General features: G+C 44.2%; 1 non-coding gene across 1 annotated transcript; it reads right to left on the reverse strand.

Annotated features, from left to right (window-relative positions):
• Positions 1–4,529: 4,529 nt before the first annotated feature.
• Positions 4,530–4,602, reverse strand: trnav-aac (transfer RNA valine (anticodon AAC)). The gene has a single exon. It is a non-coding gene; the product is annotated as a tRNA-Val (tRNA).
• Positions 4,603–19,369: the final 14,767 nt, after the last annotated feature.

Raw genomic sequence — 19,369 nt, forward strand, 5'->3', positions numbered from 1 at the left:
AGTTAGTATGTGGGTGCAGCAAGTAATCAGGAAGGCCAATGGAATGTTGGCCTTTATTGCAAGGGGATAGAGTATAAAAGTAGGGAAGTTCTGCTACAACAGTACAGGGTATTGGTGAGGCCACACCTACAGTAGTGTGTACAATTTTGATTGTATTTAAGGAAGGATATACTTGCATTGAAGGCTGTTCAGAGAAGGTTGACTTGGTTGATTCCGGAGATGAGGGGGTTGACTTATGAAGATAGGTTGAGTAGGTTGGGCCTATACTCATTGGTGTTCAGAAGAATGAGAGATGATCTTATTGAAACATATAAGATAATGAGGTGGATGCAGAGAGGATATTTCCACTTATAGGGGAAACTAAAACTAGGAGGTGTTATGTATGCAACACCTTGTAACCAGCATTCTACCACCACCAGAGGGTGCTTCTGTTGGAGTACCAAGGGATCCCAGCATCCTTTGGGAGCACTGCATCGAAGCAGGCCTCCCATGCTGTGTCAGCACTCTGGAGTCAGAATAAAGAGACTAAGGTCAGACTTACTCAAGTCTACAGTACTCAGTCACATTGCTTTATTTGAGACATAACAAATGGTGATGAGTAATAGATGATGAACATCACGCGAAAATGCAGAGAATTTGGTATCCTGGAGAAATTCTCAGACGGTGCCGATTGGGAAGCCTTTGTGGAGCGACTGGACTAATACTTCATGGCCAATGAACTGGAAGGGAATGAGAATGCTGCCAAACCAAGGGCGATCCTCTCACTAATATGGCAGGGGGATGGGAACCAATGCAGGGAGACAGAGGGAAACAAAAAGGAGACAAAAGCAAAAGACAGAAAGGAGATGAGTAAAAGTGGAGGGCAGAGAAACCCAAGGCAAAAAACAAAAAGGACCACTGAATATAAAGGGGCTGCAGGAGGGGGCAAAACTAAAAATCATAGTTTAAAAACTAGTATTAAAACACTCTACCTAAACGCACGCAGCATTCGAAATAAAGTAAATGAATTGATGGCACAAATCATTACAAATGGGTATGATTTGGTGGCCATTACAGAAACGTGGTTACAGGGTGGCCAAGACTGGAAATTAAACATACAGGGGTATCTGACGATTCGGAAAGATAGACAAGAAGGGAAAGGAGGTGGGGTAGCTCTGTTAATAAAAGATGATATCAGGGCAGTTGTGAGAGACGATATTGGCTCTAATGAACAAAATGTTGAATCATTGGGCACAAGTTTCCACACGATAAAAAACGGGCGCCCCTCCGAGCTGAGCGCCCGTTTTTCATAGAAACATAGAAACATAGAAACATAGAAACATAGAAAATAGGTGCAGGAGTAGGCCATTCGGCCCTTCTAGCCTGCACCGCCATTCAATGAGTTCATGGCTGAACATTCAACTTCAGTACCCTATTCCTGCTTTCTCGCCATACCCCTTGATCCCCCTAGCAGTAAGGACCTCATCTAACTCCTTTTTGAATATATTTAGTGAATTGGCCTCAACAACTTTCTGTGGTAGAGAATTCCACAGGTTCACCACTCTCTGGGTGAAGAAGTTCCTCCGCATCTCGGGCCTAAAACGGCGCCGGAAAAAAAACGCGCGATTCTGGAGCGCCCTGCAGCTCCTTGTCTGTTTGGCGCGGCGCCCAGGGGGGCGGAGCCTACACTCACGCCGATTTTGTAAGTGGGAGGGGGCGGGTACTATTTAAATGAGTTTTTTTCCTGCCGGCAACGCTGCGCGTGCGCGTTGGAGCGTTCACACACGCGTAGTGTGAAGGAAACTTTGGCACTCGGCCATTTTTGTAATTCTTTGTAGCTGTTTAATTTTTGAACATTTTTTAATAAAAGCACATTGCCATCAGCACATCAGCACTGAGGCTTCTTGCAGCAGTGAGAAGGCTGCAGGAAGCCTCAGAAAGTTGAGGCAGCCGTTTCCCTCCCATCCCCGCCCGGGAACAAACGGCTGCCTCCTCCCCCCCCGCGGGAACGAACGGCTTTCTCCTCCCCCCCCCCCCCCGCCGCGGGAATGAACGCCTGCAGCATTCTCTCTGCCTGAAGCACTTTCACACAAGTAGGAAGATGGTTTATTTAATCTTTTCTTTGCTTATAAATGTTTATTCAGGTTGGATTTATTTGTATAATATTTGTAGAAGTATAAATAAGGATTTATTATAGAAGTTAATGACTTCCCTCCCCCCACCCTCGTTCTGGACGCCTAATTTGTAACCTGCGCCTGATTTTTTAATGTGTAGACAAACTTTTTTCAGTTCTACAAAAATCTTCACTTGCTCCATTCTAAGTTAGTTTGGAGTACGTTTTCACTGTGGAAACTTTGAAATCAGGCGTCAGTGGCTGGACACGCCCCCTTTTGAAGAAAAAATTCTGTTCCAAAGTGGAACTGTTCTACCTGACTAGAACTGCAGAAAAAAAAATGTGGAGAATTGCGATTTCTAAGATAGTCCATTCTCCACCAGTTGCTCCTAAAAATCAGGTGCAAATCATGTGGAAACTTGGGCCCATTGTGAGTGGAGATTAGAGATAGTAAGGGGAAAAAGTCACTGGTGGGTGAAGTTTATAGGCCCCCAAATAATAACTTCATGGTGGGGCGGGCAATAATCAAGGGAATAATGGAGGCATGTGAAAAAGGAACGGCAGTAATCATGGGGGATTTTAACCTACATATCGATTGGTCAAATCAAATCGCACGGGGTAGCCTGGAGGAGGAATTTATAGAATGCATACGGGATTGTTTCTTAGAACAGTATGTTACAGAACCTACAAGGGAGCAAGATATCTTAGATCTGGTCCTGTGTAATGAGACAGGAATAATAAACGATCTCCGAGTAAAAGATCCTCTCGGAATGAGTGATCACAATATGGTTGAATTTGTAATACAGATTGAGGGTGAGGAAGTAGTGTCTCAAACGAGCGTACTATGCTTAAACAAAGGGGATTACAGTGGGATGAGGGCAGAGTTGGCTAAAGTAGACTAAGAACACAGACTAAACGGTGGCACATTTGAGGAACAGTGGAGGACTTTTAAGGAGCTCTTTCATAGTGCTCAACAAAAATATATTCCAGTGAAAAAGAAGGGCGGTAAGAGAAGGGATAACCAGCCTTGGATAACCAAGGAAATAAAGGAGAGTATCAAATTAAAAACCAATGCGTATAAGGTGGCCAAGGTTAGTGGGAAAATAGAAGATTGGGAAAATTTTAAACGACGGCAAAGAATGACTAAGAAAGCAATAAAGAAAGGAAAGATAGATTACGAAGGTAAACTTGCGCAAAACATAAAAACGGATAGTAAAAGCTTTTACAGATATATAAAACGGAAAAGAGTGACGAAAGTAAATGTTGGTCCCTTAGAAGATGAGAAGGGGGATTTAATAATGGGAAATGTGGAAATGGCTGAGACCTTGAACAATTATTTTGCTTCAGTCTTCACAGTGGAAGACACAAAAATCATGCCAAAAATTGCTGGTCGCAGGAATGTGGGAAGGGAGGACTTTGAGACAATCACTATCACTAGGGGGGTAGTGCTGGACAGGCTAATGGGACTCAAGGTAGACAAGTCCCCTGGTCCTGATGAAATGCATCCCAGGGTATTAAAAGAGATGGCAGAAGTTATAGCAGATGCATTCGTTATAATCTACCAAAATTCTCTGGACTCTGGGGAGGTACCAGCGGATTGGAAAGCAGCTAATGTAATGCCTCTGTTTAAAAAATGGGGCAGACAAAAGGCAGGTAACTTTCGGCCGGTTAGTTTAACATCTGTAGTGGGGAAAATGCTTGAAACTATCATTAAGGAATAAATAGCGGGACATCTAGATAGGAATAGTGCAATCAAGCAGACGCAGCATGGATTCATGAAGGGGAAATCATGTTTAACTAATTTACTGGAATTCTTTGAGGATATAACGAGCATGGTGGATAGAGGTGTACCGATGGATGTGGTGTATTTAGATTTTCAAAAGACATTCGATAAGGTGCCACACAAAAGGTTACTGCAAAAGATAAAGGTACGCGGAGTCAGAGGAAATGTATTAACATGGATATAGAATTGGCTGGCTAACAGAAAGCAGAGAGTCGGGATAAATGGGTCCTTTTCGGGTTGGAAATCGGTGGTTAGTGGTGTGCCACAGGGATCGGTGCTGGGACCACAACTGTTTACAATATACATAGATGACCTGGAAGAGGGGACAGAGTGTAGTAGTGTAACAAAATTTGCAGATGACACAAAGATTAGTGGGAAAGCAGGTTGTGTAGAGGACACAGAGAGCCTGCAAAGAGATTTAGATAGGTTAAGTGAATGGGCTAAGGTTTGGCAGATGGAATTCAATGTCGGAAAGTGTGAGGTCATCCAGCTTGGGAAAAAAAACAGTAAAAGGGAATATTATTTGAATGGGGAGAAATTACAACATGCTGCGGTGCAGAGGGACCTGGGGGTCCTTGTGCATGAAACTCTTTTGAGTTTACCTGAAAATAAACATAAACATTAAAACCATGCCACCCGCCTGGGTGACAATAATGTTTCCGCCCGGTTTCGAACCGGGGACCTTTCGCGTGTTAGGCGAACGTGATAACCACTGCACTACGGAAATGCTGTGCATGAATCCCAAAAAGTTAGTTTGCAGGTGCAGCAGGTAATCAGGAAGGCGAATGGAATGTTGGCCTTCATTGCGAGAAGGATGGAGTACAAAAGCAGGGAAGTCCTTCTGCAACTGTATAGGGTATTGGTGAGGCCGCACCTGGAGTACTGCGTGCAGTTTTGTTCACCTTACTTAAGGAAGGATATACTAGCTTTGGAGGGGGTACAGAGACGATTCACTAGGCTGATTCCGGAGATGAGGGGGTTACCTTATGATGATAGATTGAGTAGACTGGGTCTTTACTCGTTGGAGTTCAGAAGGATGAGGGGTGATCTTATAGAAACATTTAAAATAATGAAAGAGATAGACAAGATAGAGGCAGAGAGGTTGTTTCCACTGATCGGGGAGACGAGAACTAGGGGGCACAACCTCAAAATACGGGGGAGCCAATTTAAAACCGAGTTGAGAAGGAATTTCTTCTCCCAGAGGGTTGTGAATCTGTGGAATTCTCTGCCCAAGGAAGCAGTCGAGGCTAGCTCATTGAATGTATTCAAGTCACAGATAGATAAATTTTTAACCAATAAGGGAATTAAGGGTTACGGGGAGCGGGCGCGTTAGTGGAGCTGAGTCCACGGCCAGATCAGCCATGATCTTGTTGAATGGCGGAGCAGGCTCGAGGGGCTAGATGGCCTACTCCTGTTCTTAATTCTTATGTTCTTATGTTCTTATGTTCACTGGGACAACAACCTATGGCCTCATGAAGAATCTTCTTGCTCTGGTGAAACCAACAACCAACTCATATAAAGAACTGTGTACACTGGTCTGGGAGCACCTAAATCCGAAGGAGAGCGTTCTGATGGCAAGATATTGATTTTATACATGTCAACGGTCTGAAGGCCAGGAAGTGGTGAGCTACGTCGCCGAACTAAGGCGCCTTGCAGGACATTACGAATTCGATGGATTCCTGGAGCAAATGCTAAGAGACTTTTTTGTGCTTGGCTTTGGCCATGAGGCATTCCTTCGCAAACTATTGACTGTTGAAACACCGAACCTGAGCAAAGCCATAACGATGTCCACCAGCGATAACTCCAAACAAATTTCACAGCATAAAGATGCATTGGCAAGTATTGTACACAAAGTAACATCATTTTCAGGCAGGAATGCATGTGGCAGAACGTACACGCCTGCAGCTGCATGACCTCAGATGACTCAGAGTCCACCATCAAGTGTGAATGTGAGGCGATTAACTCCTTGTTGGCGCTGCGGAGGTGATCATCGAGCCGATCAATGCCGCTTCAAACACTATCCGTGCAAAGGCTGTGGAATAATGGGACACCTCCAGTGAATGTGCAGATGAGCTGCAAACCCTGCAAACCACCATGTTGCAGAGAAAGACCGTATCCATGGCAGATCAAACTGAACTAGAGACTCGAATCGAGGAGGCAGAAGTGTACAGGGTACACACCTTCACCATGAAATGTCCACCGATCATGTTAAAAGTTGAACTGAACGGAATTCCAGTATCCATGGCATTGGACACGGGTGCGAGTCAGTCCATCATGAGCAAAAAGGCCTTCGAGAGGCTGTGGTGCAACAAGGCACAAAGGCCCAAGCTGAGCCCTATTCATACCAAGCTGAGAACTTACACTAAAGAGCTGATCTCTGTACTTGGCAGTGCAGCAGTAAAAGTCTCCTATGATGGAGCGGTACACGAACTACCACTATGGATTGTACCAGGAGATGGCCCCACACTGTTCGACAGAAGCTGACTAGGAAAAATCCACTGGAACTGGGACGACATCCGAGCGATTTCGTCCGTCAACGACGCCTCATGGGCCCAGGTTTTGAGCAAGTTCCCGTCATTGTTTGAGCCAGGCATCGGAAATTTCTCTGGGGCGAAGGTGCAGATCCACATGGTTCCCGGTACACGACCCCTCCACCACAAGGCACGTGATGTGAGAGAAAGTGGAAATCGAGCTGGACAGGATGCAATGAGAGGGCATCATCGCGCCGGGAGTTCAACGAGTGGGCCAGTCCGATTGTTCTGGTTCTCGAGGGCGATGGCACGGTCAGAATTTGTGGGGACTATAAAGTAACGATTTACCGTTTTTCGCTGTAGTACTAGTACCCGTTACCCAAGGCAGACGACCTATTTGCGACGCTGGCGGGAAGAAAGACATTCACCAAGTTGGACCTGACCTCGGCCTACATGACGCAGGAGCTGGCGGAATCTTCGAAAGGCCTCACCTGCATCAACACGCACAAAGGTCTGTTCATCTACAATAGATGCCCGTTTGGGATTCGATCAGCCGCGGCTATTTTCAAAGGAACATGGAGAGTCTGCAAAAGTCGGTTCCGCGCACCGTGGTTTTCCAGGACGACATATTGATCATAGGTTGGGACACCATCGAACACTTGCAGAACCTGGAAGAGGTTCTAAGTCGGCTAGATCGTGTGGGACTCGGGTTGAAACGCTCAAAGTGTGTTTTCCTGTCACCAGAGGTCGAGTTCTTCGAGAGAAGAATCAAGGCAGATGGCATCAGACCCACCGACGCCAAGACGGAGGCCATCAAGAACGCGCCGAGACCACAGAACGTGACAAAGCTGCGGTTGTTCCTGGGACTCCTCAATTATTTTGGTAATTTCCTACCCGAGTTAAGCACCTTGTTAGAACCTCTACATGTGTTGCTACGCAAGGGAGATGACTGGGTATGGGGGAAATCACAAGAGACTGCTTTTGAGAAAGCCAGAAATCTGTTATGGTCCAACAAACTGCTTGTTCTGTATGACCCATGTAAATATTTAGTGCTAGCTTGCGATGCGTCTTCATACGGGGTCAGGTGTGCGTTACAACAAGCAAACGAATCGGGAACATTGCAACCGGTTGCTTATGCGTCCAGGAGTTTGTTCAAGGCCAAAAGGGCCTACAGCATGATTGAAAAAGAAGCTCTGGCATGAGTTTACGGGGTGAAAAAAATGTACCAGTATCTGTTTGGGCTTAAGTTCGAATTAGAAACTGACCATAAGCCGTTCATATCGCTATTCTCAAAGAGCAAAGGCATTAACACCAATGCCTCTGCTTGCATCCAAAGATTGGCGCTCATGCTGTCTACATATAACTATGTAATTCGCCACAGGCCAGGCACAGAGAACTGCGCTGATGCTCTCAGTCGGCTACCATTGCCCACCACCGGGATGGAAATGGCACAGCCTACAGACTTGCTCTTGGCAATGGATGCATTTGAAAACGAAAAGTCACCCGTTACAGCCCGCCAGGTCAGGACCTGGACCAACCAGGATCCTTTACTGTCCCTTGTAAAAAACTGTGTCCTCCATGGGAGCTGGTACAGCGTCCCAGCGGAGATGCATGAAGAGATCAAGCCGTTCCAGCGGCGCAAAGACGAAATGTCCATACAGGCGGACTGTCTTTTGTGGGGTAATCGCGTGCTTTTGCCTAAGAAAGGCAGGGAAATGTTCATACGTGACCTACACAGTACCCACCCAGGCATAGTAATGATGAAAGCTATAGCCAGATCCAATGTGTGGTGGCCTGACATCAACTGAGATTTGGAGTCTTGCGTGCGCCAATGCAACACTTGCTCTCAACTGAGCAATGCACCCAGAGAGGCACCGCTAAGTTTGTGGTCATGGCCCTCCAAACCGTGGTCTAGGATCCACGTTGACTTTGCTGGCCCGTTTCTAGGCAAAATGTTTTTGGTTGTTGTGGAAGCTTATTCAAAATGGATTGAGTGTGTAATAATGTCTGTAAGCACGTCCACTGCCACCATCGAAAGCCTACGAGCCATGTTTGCCACGCACCGCCTGCCTGATGTCCTTGTTAGCGACAATGGGCCGAGCTTCACCAGTGCTGAATTCAAGGAATTCATGACCCGCAATGGGATCAAGCACGTCACATCTGCGCCATTCAAGCCAGCATCTAACTGCCAGGCAGAACGGGCAGTCTAAACCATGAAGCAAAGCTTGAAACGCGTGTCGGAAGGCTCCCTGCTGACCCGCCTATCCCGAGTCCTGCTCAGCTGCTGCACAAGACCCCACTCACTCACCGGGGTTCCCCCTGCCAAACTGTTCATGAAAAGGGCACTCTAAACAAGGCTCTCTCTAGTCCACTCTGATCTCCAGGATCATGTTGAGGGCAAGCGGCATCAACAAAGCATGTACCATGATCGCGCAAATTTGTCACGCGATATTGAAGTCAATGACCCTGTATTTGTACTCAACTATGGACATGGTCCCAAATGGCTTGCTGGCACTGTCATAGCCAAAGAAGGGAGTAGGATGTTTGAGGTCAAACTTGCAAATGGACTAACTTGCAGAAAGCATTTGAACCAAACCAAACTGCGATTCACAGACAGCCACGAGCAACCTGAAGAGGACACCACCAACTTCGACCCTCCGATATACATACAAATGGCAACCGACATCACGGTTGACCACGAAGCTGAACCCATCATCCCCAGCAAGGCCAGCTGCGCAGCAGCCCAGTGAAGGCCCAACCACCTCACCTGTTTGTACCGAGATGATCGACTCGGGAGCTGAAAGCCCCAGATCGTCTCACTCTGTAAATAAGTGTACTATTGACTTTGGGGAGGGGGGCAGGAGAGTGATGTTATGTATGCAATACCTTGTAACCAGCATTCTACTGCCACTAGAGGGCACATCTGTTAGAGTCCCAAGGGATCCGAGCATCCCTTGGGAGCACTGCATATAAGCAGGCCTCCCATGCTATGCCAGCACTCTGGAGTCAGAATAAAGGGACTAAGGTCACACTTACTCAAGTCTACAATCCTCAGTCACATTGCTTTATTTGAGACATAACAGGGGTCATAGTCTCAGAATAAGGGGCCGCCCATTTAAAACTGAGATGAGGAGGAATTTCTTCTTTCAGAGGGTTGTAAATCAGTGGAATTCTCAGTCCCAGAGAACTGTGGAGGCTGGGTCATTGAATATATTTAAGACAGAGATACAGATTTTTGAACGATAAGGGAATAAAGGGTTATGGGGAGCAGGCAGGGAAGTGGAGCTGAGTCCATGATCAGATCAGCCATGATCTTATTAAGTGGCGGAGCAGGCTCAAGGGGTCAAATGGCCTACTCCTGCTCTTATTTCTTATGTTCTTATGTTCTTATGTCGATACCCCATTCCCAGTATCTGACTGGAACAACAATCTAGGAAAAAAATGTTTTTTCAATTTGGAGATATTGTTCCCCCTTTTTACCCTCTCTTACTTCAGTTGCTATTGGCTATGTGTATATAATTATACATAGATCATAATATCACATGGATTAGTTCTGTACTGGAGCTTAAGTGTTCACACAAGTAGACATTAGATAGCATAACATTTCAGTAACAGAAAGTTTGCTTGTCTCAGGGATCTCTCTTAAGATTCCACAGACTGACAGATGCTCCCCAGTGTTGCCTCACAGCATGAGATCAAATAGTGGGTCAGGACTGACAAGAACACCATCACAAGCACTGAACTTGCAGATGCCAACTTGCTATCATTAAAAGAGCATCTGTTACCGAGGGATTTGGGCTGTGTCAAAATATATTAAATTTCATTCTGCAGGCTACAATTAGCAGCAGAGGAAAATCCACACAGTCTTTTCCACAGGGCAAATACAGTAGGTTTTGACTTTTATACGTTAATGAGTAGTGTCATCCATCTGTTGGCATTTGTTGGAGGGACGAAGAAGTTAGTTTGAATATGATCTGTAGCCAGATACAAGTCATAACAAATGCTTTGATCTGTCAATCATAATTGCTTAGAAAAGTTTGAATGATAATATTAATTACCAGTAATGGGCAGCCAATTAGCACACTGCATTAGAGTCTGCTGAACTGTGAAGATGCCTCACTACAGTTATATTAGTTCCTTGCCAAACTGTTAGATACTGAAATAAAGTATTTCATTCTCAAGGACAGCAAAAACTGATACTATCCAACTATTGGCATTAGAATCATTACTCTTGTGTCTGATTGTGTAGCGTACTGATGACAGTGCACGGCAGCAACCAGTTTTAAAGGGAAAATTAATGCAAAGCTATGCAAATCTGGCTTTTTATTTTGGACAGCAAGGTTCAAATTCACCAGAAAATGGAGACTGACATCTCTTCTCCTTGGCAACTACAAAATGAATTTGACATTTCCAACATAATTGCTGGTTCTAGGAAATTGAAATACAACACCAAACACTGAGGTGAAATAGGACAGTCGTTCATTCTCCAATATAAAAGGCTAATTAATATATTTTAAACTGAAAATGCAAAAAACATTACAGGAAACCTATAGTACATAGAATAAGTAAAACATAACCTATCTGAATTGATGAAATGCTTTTCTGGTTAATGTCTTCTTCTTGGCTCTAATATTTCAACTCAGCATATTTGTATTGGTCAGAACTTCATTTTTTAATGGGTTCAAGAGGCTTATTTCCTGCTCATTAACGTGCTCAAATTGTGGTTTGTCAAAAGCCATGTGTTAAACTTGACAAACAGTGCACAGCATAGAGATGTTTAGAGCAAACGCCAGCATTTGCACCGCTTCATAATCTTGCAACAATTGATAACAAAACAGTTCTGTTAGAGACCCAGATTTAAACATGAATTGATGTCTCCTTTATCTATTGCAATGTGCACTCTTTTGATTTTAAAGTCCTAAAAATGCAAGCAAGATTGGTAAGAATATAAGAATTAGGTGCAGGAGTAGTCCATTCGGCCCCTCGAGCCTGCTCCACCATGCAATAAGATCATGGCTGATCTGATCTTGGCCTCAACTCCACTTCCCTGCCCGCTCCCCATAACCCATGATTCCCTTAATATTCAAAAATCTAGCGATTTCTGTCTTGAATATACTCAACGATTGAGCATCCACGGCCCTCTGGTGTAGAGAATTCTATGACTTCACCACTCTCTGAGTGAAGAAATTTCTCCTCATCTCAGTCCTAAATGGTTGACCCCTTATTCTGAGACTGCTACCCCTGGTTCTAGAGTCCCCAGCCAGGGGAGACATCCTCCCTGCATCTACCTTGTCAAGCCCTGTATGAATTTTGTATGTTTCAGTGGGATCACCTCTCATCTTTCTAAACTCTAGAGAATATAGGCCTAGTCTACTCAATCTCTCCTCATAGGACAATCCCCCTATCCCAGGAATCAGTCTGGTGAACCTTCGTTGCAATCCCTGTATGGCAACTATAGCCTTCCTTAGGTAAGGAGACCAAAACTGTACACAATACTCCAGGTCTGGTCTCACTAGTGCACTATTTAATTGCAGTAAGCCATCTTGGGGCCGAAATTCAGTAGCGCAAGAAAGCTGGTACACCTATGAGATTTTTCTGTTCTTACCGCAGGAATCCATGATGTAGCCTGATGATCGATTTTCAGCACTTTGAAATTTTTTCAAAGTCCCAACGGACGTCGGTCATAATGGGGGCAGGAGATAGACAGGAAGGCAGGCTGAGAGGCTGAATTTGGGTCGGGACCAGGACTCCGTCGCTGTCAATCCATTAAAGGGAGAGAATCGGACATTTTAAATCTTCAGCCACTGGGCTACCAGGGAAGGTTTCGGCCGGGCCAGCAGCCTGGCACCCAAAAGGGGATGCCAGGCTGTCCGTTGGCGGCCCGGCCGAACCCGGCTTACTGTCTTGCTGGCCAATCGGGAAGTTGGCTGGCAAAAATAAATACACGGCGGTCGCAGCATTGGGCCTTCCCCATGAAGGGCTGCCACATTGCCAGGCCGAACTAACTGGGGATAAGGTGCACCGACACAGAAAGCTGATGGGGCCACTGTGTAGTGTGGCTACGATTTTTCAACCTGAATATCGGTTGGTGCATTTTCCAGGTGATGGAAAGCGGCGGTATGCATTCTGATGACGCGCTTAGGGCAGTCATCAGCATCAGGGCGGAATTTGGGTCCAGGCCGAAAAATCGGCAACCTGAATTTGGGTTGGGTTGGGTCAGCCAGTTGACCACAAAGTGGCGGCCATGGGATTCCGATGCATGGCCGCCACAAACGGGCAGAAACAGATCTTTCTGAGACCTTGAATTTCGGCCCCCTTTACTCTTATACTCAAATCCTTTTGTAATAAAGGCCAACGTACCATTTGCTTTCTTAATTGCTTGCTGCACCTGCATGTTAACTTTCGGTGATTCGTGTACAAGGACACCCAGGTCCCTCTGAACACCAACATTTTCCAATCTCTCACCGTTTTAAAAAAGCTCTGTTTTTCTATTTTTCCTACCAAAGTGGATAACTTCACATTTCTCCACATTATATTCCATTTGCCATTGAAGTCTCTTTGCATCCTCCTCACAATTTACATTCCCACCTAACTTTGTATCATCAGCAAACTTGGATATATTACATTTGGTCCCCGATCCAAATCATTGATATAGATTGTGAACAGCTGAGGCCCAAGCACCGATCCTTGCAGTACCCCACTAGCTACAGCCTGTCAACCCAAAAATGACCCGTTTATTCCTACTCTCTGTTTTCTGTCCATTAACCAATCCTCAATTCATGCTAGAATATTACCCCATTCCTATGGGCCCTGTCATGCGATTGTAATGTGATGTGATTATGCACTCTCTAAGCAGATGAAAGGGCACTGCTGCATTTATATAAATCTCATATAGTATTTTACATATACTTTATCAGCTAACCATGCCCTTTCAATATATTATGGCGTAAAAATCTGTTGAGCTCAGTTTCAGCACATTCTTCAAACACTATAATTGAGCACGAGAGTAGATGGCCTGACAGGGACCAGAAATTGGGGCATACTTTGTTCCATCAGATTCCACCATGTGGAAAGTGCTCAGTAAAGTTTGGTTGGGCAGAGTGAGCGTGTCTTCTGTTAAGGGGCTATGGGCCTGAAATTGGGGTCAGAAGCTGGTGGATGCCTCCAAGCAGCAAAAAATCTACAAACTTACCTTCTGCCTCGGGATCCACGGAGACTCGCGCTCATGGGCCTCCATGCGTAGACATGCATAGAGGCCCACATATCCCAGGGGCATAGGTGGTTTGCAAGCACCCCTGGGATCATGTGGGCCAGCCCAACGAATGACAGAAGGGGATTCCCATTCATGTTATGGGGATTCCATATGAATAGAAACCCCATAAGCATGAATGGGAAACCCCCCCAAAAATACCTTTACACATCAAATAAATAAAAAAAACATTACATTTTTAAATTAACTAAAATGCCATTTAATTAAATATTTAAAACAAAAATTATAAACTTAAATGTTTTAAAGGAGCTAACAATAAAGTTACCTTATTGTACAGGTTTGTTAATGTATAAATGATTGAAAAATATTTATTTTAATGGGTTTTTTTAAACTCTTGTGCTTGTAAAAGCAGGCCTTACTAGGCGTAAGAATTTTGCGGGCATTCGCTGGGCAGAAGTTGGGCAAATGGCCCAACTCTCCGTCCACAGATGCCCTTTTCCTGGGGATGCATTGGATCTGTCAAGAGAATTCTTGGCCGATCACAAGTTTCAGGTTTTCGCGCATGCACAGCACATGCCTAATCCCGGAACTTTCAGGGGCTCTAACAGCGTGTACGCACCTCGTTTGTACCTGTAGAGGCCGCAAAATACGGGTCTCTGTCTGGGGGAGTTCAACTACTCAGGAAATTCCATCTAGTAAACCTGTATAAGGCCTCAATTGAACTCTTGCCAGTTGGGAGCTGGTGTGAGTTCCTTTGAAGCCATTGCAAAGGCTCCCTTGTAAAGGCTTTCTAAAACTAAGGTAATCAATCGATCACAGACTTTGGACAGGGCCTGCAGCCTTTGCTTTCAGCAGACCGGAATTCCACGCCACTGTACTTGTGCCAGTAGAGTGGGCCCATCAGAATTATGGCCCCAATATAATAAATCTTTTATTTTTCATTCAACCAGATCAATTGTTTGTATAGTGATTCTACAGCAGGGTCATACACTTTGCACACAGAGGCCGCAATTTCACCAACCGTGTCGCGCCTGGGGCGGCCGGGGTCGGTGGCAGGTTGCGACCCCGCTCCTGGCTCCAACCCACTCTGTGAAAAGAAGCTTCCCTACATTGGGCTTGTTAAACTCGCTATGCGAGGTTCCTGGCCAATTAAAAGGAAGTGGGTCCGATGATGTCAGTTGAAGATGCTTCATCAGCCGGGTTCCTTAAAGGGACCATGGCCACATTGATTGTGACAGTTGTTCTGTCAGTGTTCTGCAGCATTCAGGTGCTGCAAACACTGACAAGCACTGCATAAAGGTGCACAGCTGCACCCAGGCTCTCCCATGATTCCCTCCAGATGTTTATGGAGGGAATCACAGCACGCAGGGAGGTTCTCTTCCATTCCAATGGGCAGAAGAAACCTCCCCAGGACACCAATGCAGCGTGGTTGCTCATTGCATAGAAGGGCTCAAACAGAGATGTCATCAGGAGGAGCTGGCTGCTGTGGCGCAAACCTCTGAATGATCTCAGTAGTTCATGAAATGTTTATACAAAACCACACTCAACTTCATCCTGCTGTGCCACTCATCACATCCCCATCACACTGCCTTTCCTACCCTACTCCTGCACATCCTTACTCATACCAATGTACCTTGCACATCCACCCATCCCACTCTCTCTACATTATCATATTCCCATCTCACGAGCCACACTTCACACTCACCATCATCCTTGTTCAATTATACCAACTAACAACACACAAGGGTAGGCTTGTGGGTCTTTTAGCCAATGCTCATGTCGAGTTTCTGCTAATGTGTTGTCAAACATTGAAATATTTATTTTGAACACTTTGCATTCTTGGACAGATCTGTATGCACCTTTGGAAGTAACTTAGTGAGTTATAGTGAATGGTGGGACATAATGGTACCCCCCGCAATGGTGATGAGTGTGAAAGGAATGGCTTGGGCATTGCAGGGATGCTTTATGGTGCTGGTGTGGGGTGGTACCAACCTGGCGCATCATGTGGCAGCCAGGGTGCACATCGCCAAGTGAAGCAAATCTGTTCATGGTGAGGCCGTCCCTGGCCTCCCGGGCAGCAACGTGGTCGGGTGCTGATGCCCTGTGTCTTTTGTAGATTGTGGAGCAGTTTGGTGGTGTTGTTGGTTTGTTTAGTGATGTTGGTGTTGGGGCTGATCCTGGTGGGATTCTGATGACCAAGGCTAGATTTTTTCAAGGGCACCGATGCTGTTGGAATAGATGGCAGCTGAAATTGAGATGACAGAAACGATCTGTCGGTGGTGAGAGCAGTTACTCCAAGGAGGTGACAGTGGATAGAGAGTTCACTGCAGACACTTCCAACCTGCATATAGCTCAAAAGTGTCTTCCAAGGCTTCAGCTTCTGAGATTGGAAAGTGAACAGCTGTGAAATGGTAGCTTTTATACCACTTCTGCAGCTGTCAACTAGTCAAAGCAATGGAAAGTCATTGAGAACCCAACACACTTACCTGACATGTTCCCCGAGGGACGTGAGTCTCGTTAAAAACTTGGAAAAATGGTAAGTACTTGGTAAAATTATTTTTAAATACCTTTAAAGTAACTCTTAATGATGTTAATTGGCTGGCCTGACGCTTGGTGTCAGGTCTGTGAACCGCAGCCAGACCCGGCACTTTGGAAACTTAGAAGGAGGCAGGTCCAGAGCAGGATCCCGCCCCGCTGTTAATCACGGCCATTTTGACAGTGGGTGTGTCTCCAAACCCTCACTCGCAGAGCTGTGAAGATTCCCCGCAGAACGTCCACACATTATATATATAAAAAAAACTTAATCTATTCATTTTCTTCCACCTTCTTCCAACTAAATTCAGTTTACAAAGTCATAAGCATTGCTAACTATTGTCTGAACTCATGCCATATGTTTCTCATGTGAATTGCGGTAACTTCAGACACAAATGTAAAATGTCTTTAGATTTCAGAACCTAAGTTTTTATATTTAGACATGTTCAAAATGTGTGATGCTCTTCACAAAATCCGATTCCAGTTGGGGCACAATTGCTGTGAAAGTGAAGACCATTGAAACTTGCCATTAAATGAGGAAGGAACAAAGCAAGTAACTACAGCGGAACACTTTCTCGCATCAATCGAACAAATGAGCACTTCAAAAACTTTCAGCTAATTAGGGAGAATCAGCATGGTTTTTGTAAAGGTAGGTCACTTCTGACTAGCTTAGTAGAGTTCTTTGACAGGATCACTGAGATGATGGATAAAGGAAAATCAATATATACGTGGATATACAGAGGCTTTTCATAAGGCTCCACACAAGAGATATCTAGCTGCAGTTGAGATTGATGGATTTGTTGGCACACTTATGGTATGGATTAAAAAAAATTGTTAAAAGACAAAAGGCAGAAGTTTGCAATAAAAGGAACATTTTCAGATTGATGGGCAGTGGCAAGAAGTGTTCTCCTGGGATTAATGTTGGGGACCCAAATTTCATTCTACATATAAATAATCTAGATTTGGGAAGATGATGCCACTAAGCTAGGAAGTATAGTGAATTGTGAAGGAGAGTGCAGAAAATTGCAAAAGAAAACAGTGAGTGGGAGGAAAAATAGTAGCTTCAGTTGAACATCAAGTGTGAAGCATTATATTTTGAGTGTAAGGATGGCAGGTTAAACTACAGTTTCAATGTGGATGCACTGAATTGAGATGGCGGAGGTTAGACATAAATAAACAAACAGATTTGAGGTCCAAGTGTATAAGCCATTGAAGGTTACCTTGCAGGTACAAAGTGTGATTTAAAAGACTACTGGGATGCAGGGCTTCGACATGAGAGGTATGGAATATAAAGCAAGGAAATACTACTGCAATTATACCATTGCTCAGACCTCATTTGGAATATTATTTTTTAGGTTTGGGCATCCTATCTTACAAAGATATATTAGCATTGGAGAAAGTCCTGGATAAAGGGACTGAGCGATGATGAGAGACTGAGTAAACTTGAGCTCTATTGCAAGGAAATAAGAAGATTAACGGATATATGATTAATATTTTAAAACAGTGAAGGGAATTAAGAAGGTAGAAAGGGAACAGTTCTTTCTTTCAGTAAGGGAATTCAAAATAATTTGGGTAAAAGTGAACCCAAGGAAAAATAAATCTTCACAAAAACGGTGGCAAAAATATGGAAGGCTTTCATTGCACTATCAATTGAGATACTTATTTGGGAAGTAAGGGACATGGAGAAATGGCAGAGTGGAGATTAAAAAGATAAAGGTGTCATAGTTAACACAATAGTAGAGAGGGCTTGATAGAGCCAAATTAGCATATCTTGTTCCTGCTTAACCTAATAGCTGAAAGTTAATTTCCATAAAACAATGGATGTTTACTCTATCCCAGTGCTGCAACAAAGTAGCTTACTTCCAATCTACAGGTAAGCACAAGATTTCAACCTATGTGCAGTAACACTGAAGACGACCAAAGCAGTCATTGTTTGATGTGGACTCACATATTTTCATGCCCATGTACCTGTCACACACACAAGTGGTATGTCTTTCAGCTTCACTAATGCACAATATCTAAATTTAATTATATCACGCCATCATATTTTCAGCAACATTTGGTTATGGCTGACTTAGCTATTACAGGCCTAAAGGCACAAGCACATGGTTGTATCATTTGGATGGAAATATTGCCATTTTAGATGAAAAAGATGACCTTTAAAATTCACACTGACATTTGTAACCCAATAAGACTGATTGCCCAACAAATCTTGCTCAGATTAATAATATATGTAGAAATGAAAATGGATGATTGTCACTTGGAAATAGTTATCTGAAAATAGGCAGATGGAGTCACCAGAAAGGTGGTGTGCAATCTAAAATGGGTATGTAGCTTTGACATACATGGGTCCCTGCAATTTGTAGGCAAATGAAAAAGGTAAGTTAATATTAAAAGAACTAAATAATGGGGAAAAAAAAACATTAAAATATTGCTGCTTATTTTGTGCTGCAGATATATAATTATTTATACTGAACAATGTACATTAAATTTGAAAGAGTCCATATAACAATCTTTCCAATAATGGAGGAGGAATAATCTGAACATTATCACTATTCCTCAAGTTATTTTGCAAAAATGGTTGAAGAGGACATTGATTTAATTTGGTGCAGTATTTTCATGAAACATTGATACCTGTAGTGCCACAAAATCATAAAACGCAAAGAAAGAAAAAGAAAGACTTACATTTATATACCGCCTTTCACGACCACCGCACCTCTCAAAGCGTTTAACAGCCAATTAAGTACATTTGCAGTGTAGTCACTGTTATAATGTGGGAAACGCAGCAGCCAATTTGTGCACAGCAAGCTCCCACAAACAGCAATGTGAGAATGACCAGATAAACTGTTTTTGTTATGTTGATTGAGGGATAAATATTGGCCAGGACACCGGGGATAACTGCCCTGCTCTTCTTCAAAATCGTGCCATGGGATCTTTTATGTCCATCTGAGAGGGCAGACGGTTTAACGTCTCATCCGAAAGATGGCACCTCCAACAGTGCACCACTCCCTCAGCACTGCACTGTCAGCCTAGATTTATGTGCTCAAACCCCTGGGGTAGGACTTGAACCCACAACTTTCTGACTCAGAGGCGAGGGTGTTACCCACTGAGCCACAGCTGACACAAAGATGAGCACATTTTTTGCCATATGTTATATATTTAATGCATAGAATTATAACTATTCCATATGTTAGTTTGGACTGTAAACCATCTGGATTATCACTGTGGTTCGGTGAGATGTAGGGATGTTCAACATGGACTGTCATTTGTCTTATCAAACT

The sequence above is a fragment of the Pristiophorus japonicus genome, chromosome 17 (genome assembly GCF_044704955.1).
Source record: "Pristiophorus japonicus isolate sPriJap1 chromosome 17, sPriJap1.hap1, whole genome shotgun sequence".
NCBI classification, from domain to species: Eukaryota; Metazoa; Chordata; class Chondrichthyes; family Pristiophoridae; genus Pristiophorus; species Pristiophorus japonicus.